The following is a 16,121-nucleotide window of genomic DNA, read 5'->3' as shown; positions in this document are numbered from 1 at the left end:
ACACTGTGCCTAAGAAATTGTTTCCAAAACAGAAGGACCACTTTATGGTGTGGCAAGTAAGATGTGACATTTTTTCTATTCATGTAGGAAGTCCCAGGTTCAGGGCTAGATAGCCCCTGGATTTGAAAGACTGTCTGACAGGTCAGAAGGCTTCTTCCATTCAGAGTGGAAAATTCTTCAGTAGGAGGATAAAGAAATTTCACTTCTACAAAGTGGTGTATTTTATTCCTAACTGGAAGTTAAAAGTTCAAAAGAAGATACCTTCTAGAGGAGATGTTAGGTTTACAGAATAGAAAATAGAGAGTTGGAAGGGACCTTGGAAGTCTTCTAATATAATTCCCTACCCAAACAGAAGACCCTATAACCGTGATGGCGAATCTATGGTACGCATGCCACAGGTGGCACGCAGCGCCCTCTCTGTGGGCACGTGAGCCATCGCCCCAGTTCAACTCTTTCACACATGCACATGTGCCTCCCGCTGGCCAGCTGGCGGTCAGATCTCTGCCATGCATGCATGGGGGGCAGGGCACATGAGGGGGCATGGGAACATGCATGGGGGTGGGGCGCATGCGGGGGTTGTGCAAACATGTGTGGGACATGGGCCACATGTGTGTGACCTCATACGCATGCATGGGGCGTGGGGTGTGTGGGGGCAGGACGCATGCAGGAATCTACATGTGCATGTGTGTGGGTGGGGCACATTCACAGGGGCCGTGCTTGCATTGCATTTTGGGGGTTCAGGCGCATGTATGCGCATTTGCGTGCACATGTGCACACTTTGGGCACTCAGTCCAGAAAAGGTTAGCCATCACTGCCCTATAACATTCTCTAAAAATGGCTGTCCAATCTCTATTTAAAAACCTCCAGTGATAGAGCACCCACAACCTTTGGAGGCAAGCTGTCCCACTGATTAATGGTTCTCACTGTCAGGAAATTTCTCCTTAGTTCTAGGTTGGATTTCTCTTTGATAAGTTTCCATCTGTTACTTCTTGTCCTTCTCTTAGGTGCTTTGGAGTATACAAATACCTCTTCTTTGTGTAGATTTAGGTAGATTTAGAATCTTCACTCATAATATTCAATATAAATGAAGAGAATCATAAAACTGGGAATCTGATTTTTACATTAACCCTATTTTTTATTCAATAAGGAAATACCTTTATTCATTAACCCATATGTTAATAAAACTGTTCTCCAATTTTATGGTATATAATTTCTGCCTATGATTATGCACTTCTGTTGAAAAAGCAGAATGGCAGCATGATCAGCACAATCCAAAGAAACTACAGACGGAAGAAGCATCCTTTAAAATGAACTACCCAGTGTTTGCTTATGTTTATTTCTAGGAAATGTTACTGTCATTTTGAAGGGATTTATTTGTGAATTTTGAGTTGACTCGCATATGACTGCAGTGAAATATTATGAATAGATACTAATTTTGAATTAAAACCTGAATCTAAAAAAAAAAACCTCTGCATATATCCAATTCAATGAGAATGTCAGAACACTGCTATATAAACGTGCTGATGGCATTCAAAACTACTGTATATCCCTTTCTATAAGATAATCCTTATCTCTCCCTATTGTGGAACAAATGTGTCCTTGTGATCTTGCCTTTCCATCATCCCTGGTCCACTGATGTCATCATTAATTTATACAGTCGTGTTTTCCCGCTTTTTCTGACACTCCCTGTGCCATTGACATGATTGGCTATGCTTCATCAATGCTGTGGTTGCTGATTAAATCAAGGGCTAGAACTGCCCAGCTCCTATTTACCACTGTAGTCTGGACACACAGCTCTCCTCCCCCCCAAATGTTTGGATCTGCCCTTCAGGATCTTTTGGCATATGTTGCAGGAGAAACCAAACACCTGGCCTCTGCTGAAGCTTCCACCTGCAAAGGGGATGTTTCCAAAGTGTTTATCTGGCCTTTTGTGGGCTCCTTATAAACATGGATTTAATGCTGCATAGAAGGTTGATTTAATGTGAGGAGGAGAGCCATGTTCATCCATCCAGTTGTTCATTCTACCACCATGGGGAGCATTATGGTTTTCTGCTGTTTCTGCCAATAAGAGTCTTCATGTGACCAATTCTTTTTATGACTTAGAATGGCAGGGAGTACAGTTCTATTTCACCAACCCCTTTCTGACTCCATGGTTGTTCGTGTACTTCCAGATGCTTCTGGTTATGAGGGAGGACTTGGACTTGCTTCCAGCACTAGACACAGGTGTGCCTCTCACTATTATTCATTCCTTTATGTTTCATCCAATACTATTCCTCATGGCTGTGACTTATAAATCATACTCTTTGCTGACACTAGTTTAGTGCCTAGTTTAGTGGAACATTAGAGCCATGTTCAGAAATAACATGACAAGCTGCAAACATTGACAGGAAATTAAACACACTGTTGCAATCACCCACTACATTGTACAATTCCATTCCACTCCATGTTAGGGAGAAGGATTGGTGGCTGCTTTCCAACCAGTAGATGACACTTGGGAAATGAAACTTTAGGTACCACCAGTCATGTCCTTGATTCATCCCACATTAAATCAATAAAGACACTACTTGTCACCAATGTCATTTTCTGTGTAAGAACAAAGCTTGGCAATCAGGAGAACGAACGTTACGTTCATATTCTTTTCTGCTAGCTTAAGAATGGTGGATGCTACTACGTGTGATATTTGTCTATTCTCTCTTTATTTCTCTCTCTCTCTTCCTGTAGTCAGAGCTGGGAAAATCATCCTGCTCAAAAGATGTGCAGCAGAAATATCTGCTCTTCATGTTTCATGTAATTTTGTTAACTACTCAAATAATACCCCACTTGGAATAAATTGATGCTGTGGGTGCATACTGCTTTCCCAAAACCCTTTCCATAGAAAATCTAGCTTGTAGGCAAATGGTATTTCTTGCAGATCTTCCAATGCACCATTACTGCTATTTTGTCATGCTATTGTGGGTAGTCAGTTTGTACAATTTTCTCACAGCTGCAAATTAGGTGGTCCATTGTTTCTTTGCAGAGACGGCATTTGCTATCTGTTTCTCTCTTCTCAAGTTTGGCTTTATATGCATTTATTCTTAAGGCATGTCTTGTGCAGCCAGAATTAGCCCCTCTGTCTCTTTCTTCAATTTTCCTGCTCTTAGCAATTGCAAGGTCTTGTTATTATCTGCTTTGCCTGCTAGTGTTTTTTCCACTTTGGTTTCTGCCATTATTATTTTAGCTTTGATGTCTTCTTTACAAAGCTAAGGAGGGGGAAGTTAGAAATTCAACTTTTAGGCCTATAGAATGATGCAGATGAGATTTGCTTTGCCAAAGTGCCTAAAGAAAATAACACAGATGTTCTACTCCTTTTAGACATGCTTGCAGCATTGCAACCTACATAGAAAAAGGGTGTGACTTGTGTTGTGATACTCCAACCCAGTTACAGCACTTGGAGTCCCATAGTCTCTCCTCCTCCCAAGTTGCAGCTACAAGTCATTTCATATCATATCATATCATAAGTTTATTTGTCAAGCATATATAAGATAACAGATAAAGGTATAAACATAATTTGAATACATGAAAAGAGTAAGTAAAAAGGAATATTAGGACAGGGATGGTAGGCACACTGGTGCACTTATGCACACCCCTTACAGACCTCTTAGGAATAGGGTGAGGTCAATAGTAGACAGTTTAAGGTTAAAGTTTTGAGGGTTTGGGGAAGAAACTACAGAGTCAGGTAGTGCATTCCAGGCATTGACCGCTCTGTTGCTGAAGTCATATTTTCTGCAGTCGAGTTTGGAATGGTTTACCTTGAGTTTGTATCTATTATTTGCTTGTGTATTGTTGTGGTTGAAGCTGAAGTAGTCATTGACAGGAAGTACATTGTGGCAGATAATTTTATGTACTATGCTTAGGTCAGACTGAAGTCGGCATAGTTCTAAGTTGTCTAAGCCCAAAATTTGAAGTCTGGTGGCATAAGGTATTTTATTGCGGTTAGAGGAATGGAGGACTCTTCTCGTAAAATATCTCTGGACTCGCTCGATTGTATTTATGTCCGATATGTAGTGCGGGTTCCAGACCAATCTCCTTTGTCTTCTTTTCCTGTGCTGGGTTAAGGATTTCTAGATTGGCAAACTTTGGAATCTCTGTAGTTACTTATTTATTTATTAAATCTACATGACTGCCCATCTCCAATGCATGACTTAACCAGCCAAACTGAAGAACCTCACCACATCTTTAGTAGTCTATAGTACGGCCATCTTTCACAGTCCTGCGTAGTTGGTTAATCCTGGATGTACTTCACCCAGCACTACCAAAGATGGCTTCACTTCTCTCAGTTTCCTCCCAAGCTATGAATTCCATAGCAAAAACATGACCAGGACTCCAAGGCAAGTGAGGTGAAGCAGCACAGACATTTTGCTTTCTCAGAAAAATACCTATTTACACAATTTGTGTAGCTGCTGACTTCTGATATGTGACTCAGATGAGTGACATATCACAATGCTTAAAAACAAGAAAAATATAAAAATACATATGAATCAAAAACAACATTGCAACCACTACTGAAACTTAATTCAACCTAAATATAATAATATAGTCAGTTATGAATATTGCTATACATCCCATTCAGCATAACCATTGCCAAAGCCCACCACTACCGCTAAACAGACCCTCAAGCATGGCATCCAAGGCAGTAGTGAAATCCAATTTTTTTTACTACTGGTTCTGTGGGTGTGGCTTGGTGGGTGTGGGATGGCTTGGTGGGCGTGGCAGGGGAAGGGTACTGCAAAATCTCCATTCCCACCTCACTCCAGGGGAAGGATACTGCAAAATCCCCATTCCCTTCCCACTCCTGGGGGAAGGATATTGCAAAATCTCCATTCCCTCCCCACTCTGTGGCCAGCCAGAGGTGGTATTTGCTGGTTCTCCAAACTGCTCAAAATTTCCGCTACCAATTCTCTGAACTACTCAAAATTTCCACTACCGGTTCTCCAGAACCTGTCAGAACCTGCTGGATTTCAACCCTGATCCAAGGGCAATGAGAGATAAAACATAATTTAAATCCACAAAAGACACATAAGATTTGGAAGAGTCTCAGACAGGAATTGCCTGATTTCTCTGGAACATAAGAAGAGATAGGAGATGTAGCACAGACTTGCAAATGTTGCTATCTGTTATTACAAATAGCCAATGTCAACGAACACAGTTTTTGCCTTCTTGTGGAGTTGAATTCCTCATCTGGTCTATTTAGTGGAGCTGACGGGATTATTGAAATGTTTAATGCTGGCTCACTGTGAGGAATTATGAATGAGAGGATGTTTTGATAAGAAATATAATGGGCCTTATAAGTCAGATGAGATAAACTGTTTCCCACAATTAGCAACTTTTTGGCTCCATTAAAATAATGTGTATGTGTATGTATGCATATACATTACTTATGTATGTGAATTTACCTCTACTTCTCTGTATCTCTATATTATTCCATCTTCTAACATTCTATTTGTTGCAGTCTTCTGCATTCATGTTCTGTGAGGTTTTTTTTACTCTTACCAATCAAAATTCAACACATATCCAGAGAGGGGGAGAGAGATGGAGGGCTACTGAAAATTTAATGCAAGCGCTGATAGTAAGTAGTAAGCTGGGATGCATGAAGTGTGTCTCCTTAATGCCATGAAGGAAGTGCAGGCTGCTGTAACACTTCAATTAACACCAATAGGTTGAGAAAAGTGGCATCCATACCAGTGGTGAAATCCAAATTTTTTTACTACTGGTTCTGTGGGCGTGGCTTGGTGGGCATGGTGTTGCTTGGTGGACATGGCTTGGTGGGCATGGCAGGGGAAGAATATTGCAAAATCTCCATTTCCACTCCACTCCAGGGGAAGGATACTGCAAAATCCCCATTATCCCCATTATCCCCTCTATTTGTATCTATTTTACATATCCAATCCATGTTTATACTTATTACCTAATACGTTCTTGACAAATAAATAAATAAATAAATAAATAAATAAATAAATAAACAATTAAATAAATAAAATATTGCAAAATCTCCATTCCCACTCTATTCTGGGACTAGCCAGAGGTGGTATTTGCTAGTTCTCTGAACTGCTCAAAATTTTCACTACCGGTTCTCCAGAACCTGTCAGAATCTGCTGGATTTCATCCCTGATCCATAACGACACTGTGTGTGCCCAGAAGCTGCTTTTGTTGTTCATCATTAATCAATTAATGGTTAATAGTGAGCAGTTCAAAGAGCAGGTCAGTGAAAACTTGGTCCAAGGGAAATGCCCTGATAAACTTCTGTATGACCTAAGTGGGTTTGTTCAAAAGAGATCTTTCATCAAGAGAATTGGCATTTTAAAATCCCAAGGACAGACACCTATGTATTTAAAATAAGGAAAAGAGAGTGATTTGTATTTGAAAAAAGGTGTGTGGTATGCTATCAGTTGTTATCTATTGTTATTAGAGACTATGAATGCAAATGGGGATATTTAGACAATCCTGGATGGATTTAGATAGATGACAGAATTGAACCCTGACCCTCTAACATTGGCAGTAAACCTTACCTTACAGTTTTTGCAACAATGCCCGCATCCCTAGAGGTGACAAAAAAGATTAATTTATTTCTTATATGGAAAAGAAGAGGATTATCACGGTTTACGGCAAATGTGTCAATAGTTCTGAATCAGTGAGAGATCATCTGGGTAAGAATGGTATTTCTTTCCCTAGTTCTATAATAGCATCTTGTAGAATGGGTGGGAGGATAATTTTCCACATGTCACCTCTTCAGGAGTAAGAAGTGATTGAACAGACAAGTGCAAAAGGAGGAAATCAGAACCTTCCTGATGTTGCTGGACTTCAATTTCATGCTAGATGAAACTAACAAAAATTGAAATTCAGCAACATCTAACAGACTACAAGATTTCTACCCATGGACTCTAGTTACACCAAAAAGGAAAGGGAAGGGAAGGGAAGGGAAGGGAAGGGAAGGGAAGGGAAGGGAAGGGAAGGGAAGGAAAGGAAAGGAAAGGAAAGGAAAGGAAAGGAAAGGAAAGGAAAGGAAAGGAAAAAGAAAAAGAGGCTTCATGTAATTTAATTCAATTGGCACTGCATATACAATAACCAAAGCCTGCCTGATCATTTTCTTTATTTTGAAAAGAGAGATCAAAGTTAAGAGAATGAAAATCATACAAGTTAATATCAGTTTACAGAAGTGCAATTAATATCCAAGGTTGTTTATCTACATTTTGACACTATTAAATAAAAAGTAGCTACTAAACCATGCACAACATGACATGAATTGATTTTCTTTTTAATCCTCTGTGTTTTTAATTTTACATTATGGACATCGATTGGCACTTCTAATAGGGCAATTAATAAGAAAGGAAAGAAACAACAAACTAATTCTCTTTTTACATATCTATAATAAGCAAGAATATTTGTTATTTAATGTTATTAATTTGCATGCAGCATTGACTCCATCTAAATATCTGAATTAATGTTTCATGATGGAAATTGTTTGGAAAATGGAAAATACTTGGTTGTTATATAGTTGCTATATAACCCACTGCTATAAGTTACTGGTTCCCAGTTAAGATAAATTTCTTTCTCAACTTATCTCTTCCTACTTTTTCACCTTCCAGGGTCATGACATCAGCCTAACTCCCAATTGTTGCTTTTTAATGATAACTGTACAATAGTTTTATTCCTAGATACTAATATCTTCAAAGGATATTCAAGCAGATTCATGATCTCCTAAACCCTGATATTAGTTTCCACCTTATTGGATAACAGGCTTGTTCTGCTCTGTTAACTTTTGAGCAATTAAGACAATTGCCAAACTAAACACCATCTTAATTATTACTGACATGGAAAAGGAGATTACAGGTAACAAGGAAGCATTTGCTTAATAAAATGGCAGATGGTTAAAGGGAATAAAACATTATTATTATTATTATTATTATTATTATTATTATTATTATTATTATTATTATTTAATCTTTAGTGAGATTCACAGCCTTTGAGGCTGGTTAATAGCTCAGCAGCTCGAGTCCTAACCAAGGACCTAGGAACTGTTAAGGTATCGTCAGAGGATGTAAACTGTTCCGAGTAAGGTGGTTTTTTGTAGAGTCAAAATGTTCAAGTCCGGTAAATTTAGAATTTCTAAATAGCGGGGTAGCCCTTTGGGTATTGCTCCAAGGGCTCCAATTACAATTGGGACAACACACGATTTCTTTTTCCACGGTCGCTCAACTTTGTGATTTTTTCTTGCTGCTTATCTTCAATCCGTGCATCACCAGGTATTGCAATGTCAATGAACCATACTTTTTTCTTTTCAACTATTGTTATGTCAGGTGTGTTGTAGACCAAGTGCCTGTCAGTCTGAATCCTAAAGTTCCACAAGATCTTGAGTTTCTCATTCTCTAAAACTTTCTCAACCTGATGTTCCCAGTGGTTTTTGCTGTACTCAAATCCAAACTTCTGGCACAATTTCCAGTGAATGATCTTAGCAACACGGTCATGGTGTTGGAGGTAGTTAGTTTGTGAAATTTTGCTTCACCCACTGATCAGGTGGTCGATCAGATTGATGAAGAAGAAGAAGAAGAAAAAGAAGAAGAAGAAGAAGAAACTATTAGATATATCCTGACATGTTCTAGAGTGCAATTACCTGGAATCTCTTTCTGCCTCCATCATCTATCTCAGTCCTGCACAACATCTGAATCTGTGTCTCTTTCTGGGAAACAGTTGGCAAAATTCTGCTCCTTTCTGCTGCACGGACATATTCCATCACACTTATTTTGATAACATTTCAGGGAGGAATAAATACATTTACCTCTTGGGTAAATAATATTTTATTTGATTTTGTACTACTTAACTTTATATAGTGTTTGCAAGATTGAAAGTGGATACCTAGATGCTTAAATGTCCTTGGTTTGTTCTATCTGAACCCTACTTTTCAAGCCCTCTTGGGATGCACAGAGAATATGCTGATGATATCACCAGCTTTAATATGCTGATGATATCATCAGCATATTAAAGAACTGAAATAAAATTATTGCCCAATTTTGGTAGTTAGATTTCAATGTCTTCCAGAGTTTAAGTTATGAAAAACATAACTCTTTCAATCCTCTGTAGCTTGGAAGAAACAGTTGAAAGTGGTCATCTACCAGGCTACAGATACAATTTTACATTTTGTGAGAAGCAGGTATAGTAATTATAGACCTTCTGCCATTACCGTTCTTAAAACCAAAATGATTAGCCTTCTACTCCATGGCTCCTAGATTTGCTCTTGCAAAAATATAAGACCTATCAAAGTAGTCTGATGAAAATTTTAGAGGTTTTGTCTCCAAATACTTTGGAGATGTTTCTAGCTCTTTTTAAAGATTGGAATCAGTACTTACTTCCTAAAGAGCTCATATGTGGCCATGTCAATTCAGGTTCTGGACTAAATTGATCTTCACAGAAAGATCTTTGATTTTTGTGACCTCCTTGGATAACTTTTGTTCAACCTGGGAAAAGGCGTATTGATCTAGACCTCAGATAACATGATCTTGCAGACATTATTTAATCTTTGTAAGACATGAGCAAACTAATGTAGAGCTCAATATCTTCAGTATAACTCACTGAAGATCTTTCAGCCTGACAAAATTTAATGCCTTGCCTTCTTAGCTAATAGATGATAGATACAATACCACCTCAGTATATATTCTGGTAGGATCCTTCCAAGTGGAAAATAATATATTTTATTGCTTTGCCCTATTTTACATAACATGGCATGCAGATTTAATAATCCCTTTATTATCAAATGGTTGGTCTATAGTAATGAGGGAAAGTATTGCCTTCCATTGTCCAACACAATTCACAACATCTGTCAGATATTAGCCATGTTTTATGCAATTGCAATTGTTATTAGGAAACTAATATTTTAGAGCTTTCTGTTGTTAGAAAATATTAGAATATAGAATACAATAGAGTTGGAAGGGACCTCGGAAGTCTTTTAGTCCACTCCCCTGCAGGAACCCCTATACCATTTCAGACAAATGCTTGTCCAGTCTATTAAATATCTTTATATTTATCTTTGTTATGCTAATGATAATAGGAATGGTTTTTTTTTTTGTTTTAATTTCTTTTCTTTACTGCCTAGATTCCATGTTTTGCATTTTATTATTGAGGTATATATTTGTTCGCTGCATTTTCTTTTATCTTGATAGTTTTTGAACTTCCATTATAGCCTGAGGTGATAAAGTACTGTAGATTACAAGAGTATAAGAGGTACTACTGTATTTCTTGCCATCATTATTAAGCCTCCATAGCTGCCCATACTTTCTAATTTTTTTAAAAAAGAATGCTACATGTTGACAATTTATTTGAAGGATGAAAAACCAGAAATGTGGACACCAGTCAAATGGCAATAATACAACAACAACATATTCCTTCAATGCAGAAGTCCAAGATCATCAACATCATCTATTAAAAAATTAGCTGAAATTCTCTTTATCCTAGGAGAATTTTAAAAAAATACTCAAGAAGATTGAATAAAAACTCATAGGAAAAAAATGCAAGTGGATTTTTCTTCAAGACATTGGTTTCTACAATGAAGAGCCATCACCTATAGGAAAGATGCCTAAGGATATGGCTCTTTCTTGGTCCAAAGACTTTTGTCTTTCTAAGCAAACATGGATGGAAAACTTTTGGTGTGACATAACTTTCTCAATTCATATTTTTACTTTGCTCCTTTCAGCATTCAGAGCCATCACATTATGGCATAGGATTGATTTTCCTCATTATACTTGACTCAATTGCTTCTTAATATATCACTTCTTACAATAGGCAAACAATTGTCATGGTCAATCATTACATCAACCCTGAAAGCTACTCTATGTTTTGTAGCAGCCCAGTAGGAGTAAGGCAGTCAAGAAGTGAGTAGGTTCAGGATAAATTTGTTTAAATTTTAAATGAATATAATTTAAATAAATAATATTTATTTCTCCTATTTATTATATACTGTATCACCAGAATCTAAAGACTCTTGACAGTTTAGGGTAAAAAGCACAAAATAATACAGATAGACAAATAAAAATGCAATGAAACAAGAAGTTAATTTGGCTATTTGAGTAATCAATGCATTCTTCAGGTGTCTGAATGAATGCCACAGAGAGGAAGGCTGAGACCTGCTCTGTTATCTCTGAGACTTAAAGATATCAGACAATAGATTTAAGTTAGAGGTAGACATTTCAACTTAATGTTAAGGGGGAAAAAATCTCAAGAATAAATAGGTAGATCACAAAACCAAGAACCTGTGAGAAGACAAGATCCTTTTGGTGGTATAGTCATGCATACCTACCTACCCTGGAAGCTTATATTTGGATTTCTTATCAAGGGTAAAAATTCCAACTTCCTTCAATTGTCAGCATAAAGTCTGGTTCTCTTTCATCTTAGTTGCCATTTTCCGAGCCTTATCTGATTTCTCTGAATGTAAAGATTCTTTGAATTTTTAATATCACTGAGCAGCTGATACATCAATTCTCTCCTCTCCCTTTTATCATAAGTATAATAAAAGTATATTTATGTTTTATGATTTTATAGCTTTTAATGTTGTAAGCCACCCAGAGTCACACCAAAGTGAGATGGATGGTAAACAAATTTATCTATACTATGTATATATATTATGTGAAGCCCCCTTTTTGTTCTTTGTAACCTTTGCCAATTTCAGTTTATTCTAACACAGTCACTACAATTTTTGTCTAAATGTATATTGTCAGTTAGCCTGTTCCTCTTTGTAGTTTGAGTGGTCACACAGGCATCTCCTAGTATCTTGCATTTCTTTTCCTCATTGAAATGGTATGCAGTTGTCCTTTTTTTCTATGTATTGTCACTCGTGTTGAACTTCTTCTTCCGATAGTTTCTCCAGACAGGGAGTCCAATTTATTATTGTTCCACATACACTGAAATCTGCTTTTCTGAAATCCTAGAAATTTAGTTCAACTACATCCAGCTTTAGTTTCTTTTAAAATCAAGAATTCCAGGGTTACAAGGGACTTCCTCAAGACTTCCTTATTGGAAAGTGCCAAGTCAAGCTTCATTGATTATATTGTGCTTTTCTAAACCCTCTGAAGGAGAAAAATATCTACAATACAAATTAAAAATTTTCTGGAAATTTTTATTCATCCATCCATTCAGTGATGGATATCAGGCTTAATATAGTCCCCTCACATATTTATGAACCTTTGAAAAATCTGTATTTTCTTTCAAGAAGGTATAATCCAGTCATCATCATCATCATCATCATCATCATATATACTAATTTTTAGAAGATTTCCAGTATTTAAAAGAGAAATTTTCTACATATATCCCAGGCCATGTGCAACTCAAACATTCTTTCTTTGCTGTCCTTTCTGAAGTTCCACTCTGAATGGAGGTTACATAGGAAATAACTATGATCCCAAAAGCAAAAACCTTCCTTTTTTTAAACAGGAAGATGACAGAATTGAAATAGATTATTTATGCAGCCTCTGAAAAAATGAGCTTGGATATCTTTTCCTGGGAAAACAGTGGAAGGTGACTTTACTTAATGAGATATTAATTTCCTATGATATTAAAATGAGGTTCTTTTTTTTTAAAAAAAAAATATTTTATGTTTATTGGACACATTGGACATTTAAATGAGGTTGGTTGCAATCACTTTGTCAATGGAAATGTAATTTGGGAGTTATAATATTAACTCGTATAAATTTAACTATTTACTTTCCCCATCAGTGAATTTTTACTAGAAAAGAAAAGAAAAAGTAAAATATTGCAAAGTGAGTTAGTATCAGGAAGACTAGATGTACTAGAAACTTCCAAAACTACAATAGTTTAAAAAGCGAAGTGGCACTGTATAGTACTGTATGAAATGGAAGAAAATTCTGTTGTTTTTTTTTAAAAAAGCAATTCCATTAAATGCTTTTCAAACACCTGCTTCCACAATTGATCTGCCAGGGCTGCAAGAACAACCATAGTTAAGTTATATCCCATCTTGCCATTTATCACTCAGAAACATCTCTTGTTCAAACCACAGCATGTTGAGCTGAGGAGCCTGTTCTTGTTGAATGACAACAACAGTGAATTTGTGTTCATGTTTGTATGTGTGCGATGTGCTCAGACACATGCACCAGAAATCGTTAAGCAAAAATCCTGCTCTGCCAATATTTGGACTGGTTAAAAGAAAAGAAACTGGGATTGAATGAACATGGCATTTGCAATTTGCACATCTACTAGCTAGTTCAGTCTTTCTCAAACTAGTGCCTTTGGAACTGAAGCTACCATAATTAGCCAGCAGTTACCATATACACCAGACTACTCTGGCTGCAGAAATCTTCTGCTCTATTATCTAGCACAGCCTGTTTAAGATTGAATTTAATCCAAATTAAAAATGTAATATGCTATCATACCAACATAGGAATAAACAGTGATGATTGTTCAAGAAATAAAAATAAATTGTGGTAGCTTCAGATTGCTAACTCAATTTGGGTCTTATTGAAAGCAAGGAATAAATATACATTCAGACCAGGGGTGGGTTCTACTTACCTTTACTACCAGTTCACAACGGGATCGTGCGCACGCTCTTGCTTCGCTCATTTGTGCACCTTGCTTCTGCGCATGCAAAATGCCAATGACGACATCTGGGGCAGTGAGCAGGGCCTCCCACCGGTTTTACTACTGGTTCTTGCGAACCGGTCCGAACCAGGGGCAAGCCACCACTGATTCAGACATGGTTAAGAGTTTTCACACTGATTTCAATAAGACCAAAATAAAATTTGATCAGCTTTCCCAAATCTTGACAACCTGAGCACATGTGGACAGCATTGATAGAAGAATGGAAGGTGCCTTTAGCTTCAGCATATCAAAACATTAGGGTTTACTGGACTGGGAGAGAATAATAACACTCACAGAGTTGCAATACTATTTTTATAGTATTGAATAATAATAAAACTCACGGAGTTGCAATACTATTATTATAAAGTCCCAATCTAGAATTGTTTTCTGCCAAAGGGAGAAAAAAAGATTTGTCATAAAGCAGGTGTATCAAACTCAAGGTCCGTGGGCCAGATGCATCAAATGCTGGCCACTCCCACCTCCGGTTTAGTGAAGGGGAAAAAGTTTGACACCCCTGTCATAAAGTGAGCTAGGTAAGTTGTTTGTTTTATATTGACTAAAGGAAAAGGAAAATCAAATGGAAAGAAAAGGAGAAATTTCTTTTCTCAAGGACAGATATAAGATTTTTTTTTCCCAGTTTGCTCCCATTAGAACATTTAACAAGACCTTTATCACACAAAGTGATCCACTCTTTTTCTTCTCTACTGAGTATTAAATGAATGACTTAACCACATCCTGGACTCTTCCAATATACCTTTAAAGGTCACTTTACATAAAACATTACTCAGCTGGATCAGGTTGACACAGTCTGCAAAATAATTGAAAATTTTAATTAGTTTAATCTGGCATATCTCATATTTGTGCTCACACATTCTCCCTGCATTAGGGTAGGATTCAATTTTAACTTAAAAGTTAAATAAATGTAAACAAATGATAGCTAAACAATCATTAAACGACTGAGCTAAAACTCCTTCTCTTCAGTTTTTCCTTGGTAGAAAAATGTACAATTTGGGAAAGTCTATTGACTGGAAAATAAAATAATAGTAGTAATTAAAAGGCCATTTGCAATGAGAACTTTTCCAGCAAATAAGAAGCCACCGAGTTCAACAAAATCTCTAAGAATGTAGTGTTGGATCTTACAGATATAATCAAATATAAAACAAGGAAATCAACCACATCTTTATTATAGTCATAAACCAGCATACAGGTAAAACAATATATTGTGTTGTTAGGATATAGACAAAATTATGAAATTGACATATTAATAAAGCAGCAACCATGAGTTATAAATTAACTGTGTCACTAATGGCACATATTTGAAAGTGTTTAATGTAATCACAGATGAATGAACAGGACAATGGAAATACTTGTGAACAGTTGCTGTGATTTTATTTATGTCAACTACAGAGAAGGTATCATTACCCTTTTTTTGTGTCAGCAAATTATCTGTCCCAATCAAGAGGCACAGTGAAAGACACTGGAGAAGGTCTATGCTCTGGCTAGTTCAAGTCCTAGCATCAGGGTGAGCTCCCAGCTCTTGCCTCAGCTTTTGCCAATCTCCCAGATTAAAATCATGTTATATGCATAAATAGATACTTCCTCCATGTGGGAAAAATAACAGTGCTTCATGTAGAAGTATGAACCCAATTGGTCCCAGATCTGACTGAGTGTGATGCTCAACCACAAGACGACATCAGTAGATGTGAGGGGGAACCCAACATTGGATGATGCTGCAGAACCCTGTTAGCCATTTGAAGTGTGAAGATGTGATGCACTTCTGGATAGTGTGTGAGCATGCACCAAATGGACTAGAAGTCTTAGGTAGCCAAACAACTATTCTCTATTGACACTGTAGTCTCCTGGCTAATGAACCATTGCCATACTCTAAATACATAAATAAAATCTGTCTCAACATCTCATGAAAGTGGGTTATTTCTTCCCATGATTCGGAGATGCTATCTCTATTTAACCATCCTAAGACTCTGATTAATTTTTTTGCAGAGATGTTACATGGGCTCAAGAAGTTCAGTTCCTCAACTATAACTTCGTACATTCACAAGTACTTTTGTTCAATCAGACATCCTCTATTTGACAACTATTTGCTTCATTTCTTTTTTTTCTAAGTGAAGAACTTTGTCTTGGCCTCTTCTAGCATTCACGCAGCCCATATTTAACATGCTTACCTATTAGAATTTTTTAAAAATCAAAATTGATTTTTATAGTGAATAAATAAAAAGAAGATTCTGTTTTAACAAGTTTTAAAGCATTCAAGTTTGAAATGGGTTTTTAATCTGTGTATTATTATTAATATGATTTATAGTGTTTTATGACAAAAGTATCCCTTAAGTTTACTCTCCAGCCAGGAATACCATTTATTCTATATTAAATAGTACTCAGAGTCCTCCCTCTCCTTCATTTCCATAAATAATCTGTCCATTTCTGCACTTTTGTTATGAGATTGAATTGTAAATAGAAGTTAAACAAGGATGTAAGTTTAAGATAGAGAT

The sequence above is a fragment of the Pantherophis guttatus genome, chromosome 1 (assembly GCF_059756535.1).
Source record: "Pantherophis guttatus breed Tessera chromosome 1, ASM5975653v1, whole genome shotgun sequence".
Lineage (NCBI taxonomy): Eukaryota > Metazoa > Chordata > Lepidosauria > Squamata > Colubridae > Pantherophis > Pantherophis guttatus.
The sequence above is the reverse complement of the archived record's forward strand: the minus strand, read 5'-3'. Positions refer to the sequence as shown.